The sequence below is a fragment of the Salmo trutta genome, unplaced genomic scaffold (assembly GCF_901001165.1).
Source record: "Salmo trutta unplaced genomic scaffold, fSalTru1.1, whole genome shotgun sequence".
In the NCBI taxonomy this organism is placed as follows: domain Eukaryota; kingdom Metazoa; phylum Chordata; class Actinopteri; order Salmoniformes; family Salmonidae; genus Salmo; species Salmo trutta.
Genome location: NW_021822384.1, coordinates 756,066 through 768,463, shown reverse-complemented (window position 1 = coordinate 768,463; position 12,398 = coordinate 756,066).

The following is a 12,398-nucleotide window of genomic DNA, read 5'->3' as shown; positions in this document are numbered from 1 at the left end:
ATGTACATCTCTATGTGATGATATAGGATGTGTTGGATGTAGATGTACATCTCTATGTGATGATATAGGATGTATTTGAATCCTGTATTTGGATCTAGGCGTGCACACAGAAGTCTTTCAGGAAGGTGAAGAGGATGTCAATCTCTCCAATGGCTTTCTTTATCCCTTTCCCCTCCTCCATCTGAAACAAGAAACCAAAAACAATGGGGGTTTAGACAAAGATCACATTCAATCAAATGTTCAATGGATTCATTTTCACTTTGATTAATGCATTAACTCTTGTTCATAACTTTTGTTTATCATGTTTCTTTGTGACAAGTATGAAAATGATCAAGTCTGTACAGGTATAATGGAGAATTACCCCGGCCAACTTCTTGCGGAAAGCAATGCTGTGGTGGTGGTCATTGTAGTGTTTAATAGCCTAGAGGAAAGAGAGAGGAAATCAGTCCCTTTCTCTGAGTGATAAAAACACCATCTCTACACAATATCACACTTCACATCTCTGACAGAGACAGAGACAAACAGAGTGAAACATGGGAGTGTGTTGAAAAGGTAAAGAATGGATGGAGAGAGAAAGGGATGAAATAAAGGAGTGTAGGTAAAGCAAATGACGGAGAGGAGAACTTACACAGCCGTGTTCCTTCAGGTCTCTGCTGACTCGGGCCAGGTCTTCCTTCAGGGCAGGGAGTTTAGGATGATGCTTGTCCTGCTTCTCCTTAGTGGTCAGGATGTTACTCAGGTAGAAGTCCAGGATGTTAGCATGCAGGCAGCAGATGTCTCTGTGGTTCTGCCATTGGAGACGTCAGTTCAAAGTTCAGTTTAAAGGCATCAATTCATTAGTATGATATGATTCCTATTGCCTACAGCTGCATCAGGTGGTAGAAATAGAAAATACAACACTAAACTAAATACCATTTCACACCAAGCTGTAAAATAATGTAGGCTAGACATGGATTAACATGACATTACTCATAGGTTTAATAGACAGACCTTTTTAGTATCGATGTCTGGCATCAGTTTAGTGTCAGTATCAGTGTCAGAACTTTGCGCCTGTTGAAACAGACAGGAATGGTATTATTAGGCTTTTTAAAGTCATTATCATAATGAAATAAACCCGCATAAAATACAAAATAATAGGCTACTAGTTGTACAAATGGAATATATTTAGTTTAGTCCTACAATTATAAGCCATTATGGAATATGATAAAGTAACTTACATGTTGAGCCACCAGCTGTACCATGGTGTCGGTATCCGCGCTGTGCAGGGGGGCGCTGAGCGGGCGATGGATGGAGTGCGCCACGGATTCGCGCAGCAGACAGACGCTCATCACCACTACCACAGCGGCTACGAGTTGGACCGAACTGAACTTCATATTGGCTCCGGGAGATTTGTCTTTCTTCGTTTGAATAATAATGCGAAAATATCACAGTTCACCTGGAAAGAATAAATGACAGTCAGATATCTTGTTTTGATTTAGGTCAGCCTTATCTAATCCTATTTATAGACTACACGCTACAGGTGATCATAAATCTATTTTGCAAGAGAGACCTGTTGTAATACTACAACCAAGACCGTAGATTAAGCTGCTTACCTTACGGGTTGGTTTGGTAGGTTGTCATGTTTTCTACCTGGTAGGGACAGTATTTATATTGTCTTGGAGACGTCATTGTGGTCTCTTTCTCCGCATTCAGGTCAATCCGCGGGTATCCCCCCTCCCTTCCGGCCTCCCTACCTGGGTTATCCAGGTCAACGTTATTACACCGAATTGCAAAACTATACACAAAAATAACATCATAGGCAGAAAAAAAGAGAAGATGATTTATGAATAAAAAAGATGACATAAGATAAATAAATGTGTGTTCCTAAATTCGGAATGTTGTGCCTACGTCACCCAGTTATTAATATTTGAAATGATTGCGTCAGTTTTCTCCTCCTCAAGTGGTTTAGGATGCTGGAACACCCCATAGAGCAACTGTATAAGACTAACTGTAAACTCCCCTTGATGAAATGAAATATATGACAACACAGCAAACAGATCAGCCATTGAGGCCAAGGCTCTACACACATCATGATGTTTACAGTAGATCATGCACTGCATCCCAAATGGCACCTTATTCCCTTTATAGTGCACTACTTTTGAACAGGGCCCATAAGGCTCTGGTCAGAAGTAGTGCACTATGTAGTGAATAGGGTACCATTTGGGACTTAAACCCAATAAAGGAGAGCTGGTGCACTTGAGACAGATTGAGGCAGATTCAGCACACAGGAGTTGCCAAGTGACCCTCTGAGAGCTTGGTTAGATCCCAAATGGCACCCGATTCCCTATGTAGTGCACTACTTTTGAACAGGGCCCATAAGGCTCTGGTCAGAAGTAGTGCACTATATAGGGAATAGGGGGCCATTTGGGAGACTACATTTGTTCAGCCATAGTGGAAACCACTAGGCTCTTTCACAACTCGGGGCATTTTCCCTTGTTATAGCAGGACGGGTTTCTTTGAAGCAGACCAGTGTCGGACTCGCTATATTGTTCCATGTGTTATCTTATGAAAAGTGTTTTCATGCGTCATTTTACGCAGTACCATTTCATACAACATTGAAACAGGCGGAGGGATAAACCAGTGTGTTTTCACTGAGCCACACATCATGGGCTGTTACCTGGTTATATTACCTGATGACTATTACCTGGGTATGACAGACTACCATGGTTCCTTCCTGCTGAATGACCTGACTGTTATCTGGGTATCAAATAAAACCTAATAAAATTGTATTGGTCACGTACACATTTTTAGCAGATGTTTTGCGGATGTAGCGAAATGCTGGTGTTCCTAGTTCCAACAGTGCAGTAATATCTAACAATTCACAACAATACACACAAATCTAAAAGGAAAAGAATGGAATATTAGGACGAGCAACGTCGGAGTGGCATTGACTAAAATACAGTAGAATAGAATACAGTGGGGAAGGATACCTAGTCAGTCGTACAACTGAAATCTGTCTTCCACATTTAACCCAACTCCTCTGAATCAGAGAGGTGTGGGGGGCTGCCTTAATCAACATCCACATCTTCAGTGCCCAGGGAATAGTGGGTTCACTGCCTTGCTCAGAACAACAGATTTTTACCTTGTCAGCTCAGGGATTCAATCCAGAAACCTTTCGGTTACTGGCCCAACGCTTTAACCACTAGGCTACCTGCCGCCACAGTATGCACATATGAGATGAGTAAAGCAGTATGTAAACATTATTAAAGTGACTAGTGATTCCATGTCTATGTATAGAGGGCAGCAGCCTCTAAGGTGCAGGGATGGGTAACCGGGTGGTAGCCGGCTAGTGATGGCCATTTAACAGTCTGATGGCCTTGAAATAGAAGCTGTTTTTCAGTCTCTCGGTCCCAGCTTTGATGCAGCTGTACTGACCTCGCCTTCTGGATGATAGCGGGGTGAACGTGGCTCAGGTGGTTGTTGTCCTTGATGATCTTTCTGGCCTTCCTGTGACATCGGGTGCTATAGGTGTCCTGGACGGTAGGCAGTGTGCCCCCGGTGATGCGTTGGGCAGACCGCACCACCATCTGGAGAGCCTTACATTTGAGGGCGGTGCAGTTTCCGTACCAGCCCGACAGGATGCTCTCAGTTGTGCATCTGTAAAAGTTTGTCAGGGTTTTGGGTGACAAGCCACATTTCTTCAGCCTCCTGAGGTTGAAGAGGTGCAGTTGCGCCTTCGTCACCACACTGTCTGTGTGGGAGGACCATTTCAGATTGTCAGTGGTTTGTATGCAGAGGAACTTGAAGCTTTTCACCTTCTCCACTGTGGTCCCGTCGATGTGAATAGGGACGTGCTCTGCTGTTTCCTGAAGTCCTTGATCAGCTTCTTTGTTTTGTTGACGTTGAAGTTATTTTCCTGCTCCTCCTCCCTGTAGGCTGTCTCATCATTGTTGGTAATGAGGCCTACTACTGTAGTGTCATCTGCAAAATTTAGTTGGAGGTGTACGTGGCCACGCAGTCATGGGTGAACAGGGAGTACAGGAGGGAGCTGAGCACGCACCCCAGTGTTTTCGGATCTGCGAAGTGGAGGCGTTGTTTCCTACCTTCACCACCTGGGTGAGGCCCAGGTGGTGAAGACCAACCATAGTTCCTTCCTGGTAAATGACCTGACTATTACCTGGGTATGACAGACCAACCATGGTTCCTTCCTGGTAAATTACCTGACTATTACCTGGGTATGTCAGACCAACCATGGTTCCTTCCTGGTAAATGACCTGACTATTACCTGGGTATGTCAGACCAACCATGGTTCCTTCCTGGTAAATGACCTATTACCTGGGTATGACAGACCAACCATGGTTCCTTCCTGGTAAATGACCTATTACCTGGGTATGACAGACCAACCATGGTTCCTTCCTGGTAAATGACCTATTACCTGGGTATGTCAGACCAACCATGGTTCCTTCCTGGTAAATGACCTATTACCTGGGTATGACAGACCAACCATGGTTCCTTCCTGGTAAATGTCCTATTACCTGGGTATGACAGACCAACCATGGTTCCTTCCTGGTAAATGACCTATTACCTGGGTATGACAGACCAACCATGGTTCCTTCCTGGTAAATGTCCTATTACCTGGGTATGTCAGACCAACCATGGTTCCTTCCTGGTAAATGTCCTATTACCTGGGTATGACAGACCAACCATGGTTCCTTCCTGGTAAATGACCTATTACCTGGGTATGACAGACCAACCATGGTTCCTTCCTGGTAAATGACCTATTACCTGGGTATGTCAGACCAACCATGGTTCCTTCCTGGTAAATGACCTATTACCTGGGTATGACAGACCAACCATGGTTCCTTCCTGCTGAATGACCTGACTGTTACCTGGTTAAATTACCTGATGACTATTACCTGGGTATGACAGACCAACCATGGTTCCTTCCTGGTAAATGACCTATTACCTGGGTATGACAGACCAACCATGGTTCCTTCCTGGTAAATAACCTATTACCTGGGTATGACAGACCAACCATGGTTCCTTCCTGGTAAATGACCTGACTATTACCTGGGTATGACAGACCAACCATGGTTCCTTCCTGGTAAATGTCCTATTACCTGGGTATGACAGACCAACCATGGTTCCTTCCTGGTAAATGACCTATTACCTGGGTATGTCAGACCAACCATGGTTCCTTCCTGGTAAATGACCTATTACCTGGGTATGACAGACCAACCATGGTTCCTTCCTGGTAAATGACCTATTACCTGGGTATGTCAGACCAACCATGGTTCCTTCCTGGTAAATGACCTATTACCTGGGTATGACAGACCAACCATGGTTCCTTCCTGGTAAATGACCTATTACCTGGGTATGACAGACCAACCATGGTTCCTTCCTGGTAAATGACCTATTACCTGGGTATGTCAGACCAACCATGGTTCCTTCCTGGTAAATGACCTATTACCTGGGTATGACAGACCAACCATGGTTCCTTCCTGGTAAATGACCTATTACCTGGGTATGACAGACCAACCATGGTTCCTTCCTGGTAAATGACCTATTACCTGGGTATGACAGACCAACCATGGTTCCTTCCTGGTAAATGACCTATTACCTGGGTATGACAGACCAACCATGGTTCCTTCCTGGTAAATGTCCTATTACCTGGGTATGACAGACCAACCATGGTTCCTTCCTGCTGAATGACCTGACTGTTACCTGGTTATATTACCTGATGACTATTACCTGGGTATGACAGACTACCATGGTTCCTTCCTGCTGAATGACCTGACTGTTATCTGGGTATCAAATAAAACCTAATAAAATTGTATTGGTCACGTACACATTTTTAGCAGATGTTTTGCGGGTGTAGCGAAATGCTGGTGTTCCTAGTTCCAACAGTGCAGTAATATCTAACAATTCACAACAATACACACAAATCTAAAAGTAAAAGAATGGAATATTAGGACGAGCAACGTCGGAGTGGCATTGACTAGAATACACTAGAATAGAATACAGTGGGGGAAGGATACCTAGTCAGTTGTACAACTGAAATGTGTCTTCCACATTTAACCCAACCCCTCTGAATCAGAGAGGTGTGGGGGGCTGCCTTAATCAACATCCACATCTTCAGTGCCCGGGGAATAGTGGGTTCACTGCCTTGCTCAGAACAACAGATTTTTACCTTGTCAGCTCAGGGATTCAATCCAGAAACCTTTCGGTTACTGGCCCAACGCTTTAACCACTAGGCTACCTGCCGCCCCAGTATGCACATATGAGATGAGTAAAGCAGTATGTAAACATTATTAAAGTGACTAGTGATTCCATGTCTATGTATAGAGGGCAGCAGCCTCTAAGGTGCAGGGATGGGTAACCGGGTGGTAGCCGGCTAGTGATGGCCATTTAACAGTCTGATGGCCTTGAAATAGAAGCTGTTTTTCAGTCTCTCGGTCCCAGCTTTGATGCAGCTGTACTGACCTCGCCTTCTGGATGATAGCGGGGTGAACGTGGCTCAGGTGGTTGTTGTCCTTGATGATCTTTCTGGCCTTCCTGTGACATCGGGTGCTATAGGTGTCCTGGACGGTAGGCAGTGTGCCCCCGGTGATGCGTTGGGCAGACCGCACCACCATCTGGAGAGCCTTACATTTGAGGGCGGTGCAGTTTCCGTACCAGCCCGACAGGATGCTCTCAGTTGTGCATCTGTAAAAGTTTGTCAGGGTTTTGGGTGACAAGCCACATTTCTTCAGCCTCCTGAGGTTGAAGAGGTGCAGTTGCGCCTTCGTCACCACACTGTCTGTGTGGGAGGACCATTTCAGATTGTCAGTGGTTTGTATGCAGAGGAACTTGAAGCTTTTCACCTTCTCCACTGTGGTCCCGTCGATGTGAATAGGGACGTGCTCTGCTGTTTCCTGAAGTCCTTGATCAGCTTCTTTGTTTTGTTGACGTTGAAGTTATTTTCCTGCTCCTCCTCCCTGTAGGCTGTCTCATCATTGTTGGTAATGAGGCCTACTACTGTAGTGTCATCTGCAAAATTTAGTTGGAGGTGTACGTGGCCACGCAGTCATGGGTGAACAGGGAGTACAGGAGGGAGCTGAGCACGCACCCCAGTGTTTTCGGATCTGCGAAGTGGAGGCGTTGTTTCCTACCTTCACCACCTGGGTGAGGCCCAGGTGGTGAAGACCAACCATAGTTCCTTCCTGGTAAATGACCTGACTATTACCTGGGTATGACAGACCAACCATGGTTCCTTCCTGGTAAATGACCTATTACCTGGGTATGACAGACCAACCATGGTTCCTTCCTGGTAAATGACCTATTACCTGGGTATGACAGACCAACCATGGTTCCTTCCTGGTAAATGACCTATTACCTGGGTATGACAGACCAACCATGGTTCCTTCCTGGTAAATGACCTATTACCTGGGTATGTCAGACCAACCATGGTTCCTTCCTGGTAAATGACCTATTACCTGGGTATGTCAGACCAACCATGGTTCCTTCCTGGTAAATGACCTATTACCTGGGTATGACAGACCAACCATGGTTCCTTCCTGGTAAATGACCTATTACCTGGGTATGTCAGACCAACCATGGTTCCTTCCTGGTAAATGACCTATTACCTGGGTATGACAGACCAACCATGGTTCCTTCCTGGTAAATGACCTATTACCTGGGTATGACAGACCAACCATGGTTCCTTCCTGGTAAATGACCTATTACCTGGGTATGACAGACCAACCATGGTTCCTTCCTGGTAAATGACCTATTACCTGGGTATGACAGACCAACCATGGTTCCTTCCTGGTAAATGACCTATTACCTGGGTATGACAGACCAACCATGGTTCCTTCCTGGTAAATGACCTATTACCTGGGTATGACAGACCAACCATGGTTCCTTCCTGGTAAATAACCTATTACCTGGGTATGACAGACCAACCATGGTTCCTTCCTGGTAAATGACCTGACTATTACCTGGGTATGACAGACCAACCATGGTTCCTTCCTGGTAAATGTCCTATTACCTGGGTATGACAGACCAACCATGGTTCCTTCCTGGTAAATGACCTATTACCTGGGTATGTCAGACCAACCATGGTTCCTTCCTGGTAAATGACCTATTACCTGGGTATGACAGACCAACCATGGTTCCTTCCTGGTAAATGACCTATTACCTGGGTATGTCAGACCAACCATGGTTCCTTCCTGGTAAATGACCTATTACCTGGGTATGACAGACCAACCATGGTTCCTTCCTGGTAAATGACCTATTACCTGGGTATGACAGACCAACCATGGTTCCTTCCTGGTAAATGACCTATTACCTGGGTATGTCAGACCAACCATGGTTCCTTCCTGGTAAATGACCTATTACCTGGGTATGACAGACCAACCATGGTTCCTTCCTGGTAAATGACCTATTACCTGGGTATGACAGACCAACCATGGTTCCTTCCTGGTAAATGACCTATTACCTGGGTATGACAGACCAACCATGGTTCCTTCCTGGTAAATGACCTATTACCTGGGTATGACAGACCAACCATGGTTCCTTCCTGGTAAATGTCCTATTACCTGGGTATGACAGACCAACCATGGTTCCTTCCTGCTGAATGACCTGACTGTTACCTGGTTATATTACCTGATGACTATTACCTGGGTATGACAGACTACCATGGTTCCTTCCTGCTGAATGACCTGACTGTTATCTGGGTATCAAATAAAACCTAATAAAATTGTATTGGTCACGTACACATTTTTAGCAGATGTTTTGCGGGTGTAGCGAAATGCTGGTGTTCCTAGTTCCAACAGTGCAGTAATATCTAACAATTCACAACAATACACACAAATCTAAAAGTAAAAGAATGGAATATTAGGACGAGCAACGTCGGAGTGGCATTGACTAGAATACACTAGAATAGAATACAGTGGGGGAAGGATACCTAGTCAGTTGTACAACTGAAATGTGTCTTCCACATTTAACCCAACCCCTCTGAATCAGAGAGGTGTGGGGGGCTGCCTTAATCAACATCCACATCTTCAGTGCCCGGGGAATAGTGGGTTCACTGCCTTGCTCAGAACAACAGATTTTTACCTTGTCAGCTCAGGGATTCAATCCAGAAACCTTTCGGTTACTGGCCCAACGCTTTAACCACTAGGCTACCTGCCGCCCCAGTATGCACATATGAGATGAGTAAAGCAGTATGTAAACATTATTAAAGTGACTAGTGATTCCATGTCTATGTATAGAGGGCAGCAGCCTCTAAGGTGCAGGGATGGGTAACCGGGTGGTAGCCGGCTAGTGATGGCCATTTAACAGTCTGATGGCCTTGAAATAGAAGCTGTTTTTCAGTCTCTCGGTCCCAGCTTTGATGCAGCTGTACTGACCTCGCCTTCTGGATGATAGCGGGGTGAACGTGGCTCAGGTGGTTGTTGTCCTTGATGATCTTTCTGGCCTTCCTGTGACATCGGGTGCTATAGGTGTCCTGGACGGTAGGCAGTGTGCCCCCGGTGATGCGTTGGGCAGACCGCACCACCATCTGGAGAGCCTTACATTTGAGGGCGGTGCAGTTTCCGTACCAGCCCGACAGGATGCTCTCAGTTGTGCATCTGTAAAAGTTTGTCAGGGTTTTGGGTGACAAGCCACATTTCTTCAGCCTCCTGAGGTTGAAGAGGTGCAGTTGCGCCTTCGTCACCACACTGTCTGTGTGGGAGGACCATTTCAGATTGTCAGTGGTTTGTATGCAGAGGAACTTGAAGCTTTTCACCTTCTCCACTGTGGTCCCGTCGATGTGAATAGGGACGTGCTCTGCTGTTTCCTGAAGTCCTTGATCAGCTTCTTTGTTTTGTTGACGTTGAAGTTATTTTCCTGCTCCTCCTCCCTGTAGGCTGTCTCATCATTGTTGGTAATGAGGCCTACTACTGTAGTGTCATCTGCAAAATTTAGTTGGAGGTGTACGTGGCCACGCAGTCATGGGTGAACAGGGAGTACAGGAGGGAGCTGAGCACGCACCCCAGTGTTTTCGGATCTGCGAAGTGGAGGCGTTGTTTCCTACCTTCACCACCTGGGTGAGGCCCAGGTGGTGAAGACCAACCATAGTTCCTTCCTGGTAAATGACCTGACTATTACCTGGGTATGACAGACCAACCATGGTTCCTTCCTGGTAAATGACCTATTACCTGGGTATGACAGACCAACCATGGTTCCTTCCTGGTAAATGACCTATTACCTGGGTATGACAGACCAACCATGGTTCCTTCCTGGTAAATGACCTATTACCTGGGTATGACAGACCAACCATGGTTCCTTCCTGGTAAATGACCTATTACCTGGGTATGTCAGACCAACCATGGTTCCTTCCTGGTAAATGACCTATTACCTGGGTATGTCAGACCAACCATGGTTCCTTCCTGGTAAATGACCTATTACCTGGGTATGACAGACCAACCATGGTTCCTTCCTGGTAAATGACCTATTACCTGGGTATGTCAGACCAACCATGGTTCCTTCCTGGTAAATGACCTATTACCTGGGTATGACAGACCAACCATGGTTCCTTCCTGGTAAATGACCTATTACCTGGGTATGACAGACCAACCATGGTTCCTTCCTGGTAAATGACCTATTACCTGGGTATGACAGACCAACCATGGTTCCTTCCTGGTAAATGACCTATTACCTGGGTATGACAGACCAACCATGGTTCCTTCCTGGTAAATGACCTATTACCTGGGTATGACAGACCAACCATGGTTCCTTCCTGGTAAATGACCTATTACCTGGGTATGACAGACCAACCATGGTTCCTTCCTGGTAAATGACCTATTACCTGGGTATGTCAGACCAACCATGGTTCCTTCCTGGTAAATGACCTATTACCTGGGTATGACAGACCAACCATGGTTCCTTCCTGGTAAATGACCTATTACCTGGGTATGACAGACCAACCATGGTTCCTTCCTGGTAAATGTCCTATTACCTGGGTATGACAGACCAACCATGGTTCCTTCCTGGTAAATGACCTATTACCTGGGTATGACAGACCAACCATGGTTCCTTCCTGGTAAATGACCTATTACCTGGGTATGACAGACCAACCATGGTTCCTTCCTGGTAAATGACCTATTACCTGGGTATGACAGACCAACCATGGTTCCTTCCTGGTAAATGACCTATTACCTGGGTATGACAGACCAACCATGGTTCCTTCCTGGTAAATGACCTATTACCTGGGTATGACAGACCAACCATGGTTCCTTCCTGGTAAATGACCTATTACCTGGGTATGTCAGACCAACCATGGTTCCTTCCTGGTAAATGACCTATTACCTGGGTATGACAGACCAACCATGGTTCCTTCCTGGTAAATGTCCTATTACCTGGGTATGACAGACCAACCATGGTTCCTTCCTGGTAAATGACCTATTACCTGGGTATGACAGACCAACCATGGTTCCTTCCTGGTAAATGACCTATTACCTGGGTATGACAGACCAACCATGGTTCCTTCCTGGTAAATGACCTATTACCTGGGTATGTCAGACCAACCATGGTTCCTTCCTGGTAAATGACCTATTACCTGGGTATGACAGACCAACCATGGTTCCTTCCTGGTAAATGACCTATTACCTGGGTATGACAGACCAACCATGGTTCTTGGTCAAAAGTAATGCCATCAGAAGGTATTCATACCTCTTGACTTATTGCCCATTTTGTTGCGTTGCAGCCTGAATTCAAAGTTAATTACATTTATTTTGTTTCTCACACATCTACTCCATAATGACAAAATCAAAACATGTTTTAAGACATTTTTGCAGATTTATTGAAAATGAAATAAAAAAATATCAAATTTACAGAAGTATTCACACCTCTGAGTAAATACATGTTGAAATCAGCGATTACAGCTGTGAGTCTTTCTGGGTAAGTGCTTTGCACACCTGGATTGTACAACATTTAAAATTCTTCAAGCTCTGTCAAGTTGGTTGTTGATCATTGCAAGATAGCTATTTTCAAGTCTTGCTGGAGATTTCCAAGCCGATTTAAGTCAAAACTGTAACTAGGCAACTCAGGAACATTCAATGTCTTCTTGGTAAGCAACTCCAGTGTATATTTGGCCTTGTGTTGTAGGTTACTGTCCTGCTGAAAGGTGCATGCATCTCCCAGTGTCTGGTGGAAAGCAGACTGATCCAGGTTTTCCTCTAAGATGACATTTTTATCCCAAAAAACTCCCTAGTCCGTGCCGATGACAAGCATACCCATAACATGATGCAGCCACCACCATGCTTAAAAATATGAAGAGTGGTACTCATTGATGTGTTGGATTTGCCCTAAACATAACACTTTGTGTTCAAGACAAAGTTCATTTCTTTGCCACATTTTTTGCAGTTTTACTTTAGCGGCATATTGCAAACAAG